Consider the following 1105-nt stretch of genomic DNA (forward strand, 5'->3'; position numbering starts at 1 on the left):
TCTACACCATTAACTTAGAACAGTCTTGTCTTATGCTGTCGAGTCATTTCCGACCCATGGCAACTCTGTGGACCCATCACTTCCAGAATGCAATCATTCTGGTGGTATATCCATAGAGTTTTCTTGGTAAAAGTATGAAAGTGGTTTATCAATGCCTTCTTCTGCGCAGTAAACCTGAGTCTCTGGCCTTGACTCTCTCCTAGGCCACTGCTGCCCAGCACAGGTGAGTTTTAACTTGTAGCAGTTTGCCTTCCACTCCCTAGCCACTGCCCAAGCTAGAAATGGAATGGGTATGCATCTGCTTGACTCTCCCTTCCGTAGCCAAGACTGGTAGAGTACTGGAAACTCTCCAGGTGCTATCCTGAGAGGGAACATAGAACAGTACCTGACACATAATAGGTGCTTAACAATTATTATTATTTGTAATAATAATAATGAGAAGAGATAAAAGATAATAATAATAATAATGTTGGTATTTGTTAAGCTCTTACTACGTGCCTAGCACTGTTCTAAGCACTGGGGTAGATACAAGGTAATCAGGTTAACCCACGTGAGGCTCACAGTCTTCATCCCCATTTTACAGATGAGGGAACTGAGGCCCAGAGAAGTTAAGTGACTTGCCCAAGATCACACAGCTGACAAGTGGCAGAGCTGAGAGAAGAACCCACGACCTCGGGCTCCCCATCCTGGGCTCTTTCCACTGAGCCATGCTAACATATGACCCCTTGCCCTCCAGGAATTTATAGTCTAGTTAGTAGAGACAAATGTTTTCCATTAATATGATCCCAAGGGAGAAGGACTTTGTTTTAGGAAATGGAGAGGTATTTACCCTTAGAAGCTTGGGCCTCTCAAAGACCAGACATTATTCAGGGCTATTTGTTTTCCATGCAGAGACAAGGGAAAGAGAAAGATTTAGTGTAAGGACACTCAAAAATTGACTTCCCTTCAGGAGAAGCAGTATGTCAGGGTTATGTTCATGTATTAATTTGGATGTGATGCCCTAGGCCCTTCGATCCAGAAACTTTATGGCCTACTCTGAGATCTTGTGCCTCTTCAAGATTAGTACAGGAGAAAAAAAGTCTGAAATGCTCACGTTCCTGGACCC

The 1105-nt window shown here is 43.6% G+C and overlaps 1 non-coding gene across 1 annotated transcript; it reads right to left on the reverse strand.

Moving 5' to 3' along the window:
* Positions 1-233: 233 nt before the first annotated feature.
* Positions 234-371, reverse strand: LOC119937024. The gene has a single exon (XR_005453905.1). It is a non-coding gene; the product is annotated as a small nucleolar RNA SNORA7 (small nucleolar RNA).
* Positions 372-1105: the final 734 nt, after the last annotated feature.

The sequence above is a fragment of the Tachyglossus aculeatus genome, chromosome 1 (genome assembly GCF_015852505.1).
Source record: "Tachyglossus aculeatus isolate mTacAcu1 chromosome 1, mTacAcu1.pri, whole genome shotgun sequence".
Taxonomy (NCBI): domain Eukaryota; kingdom Metazoa; phylum Chordata; class Mammalia; order Monotremata; family Tachyglossidae; genus Tachyglossus; species Tachyglossus aculeatus.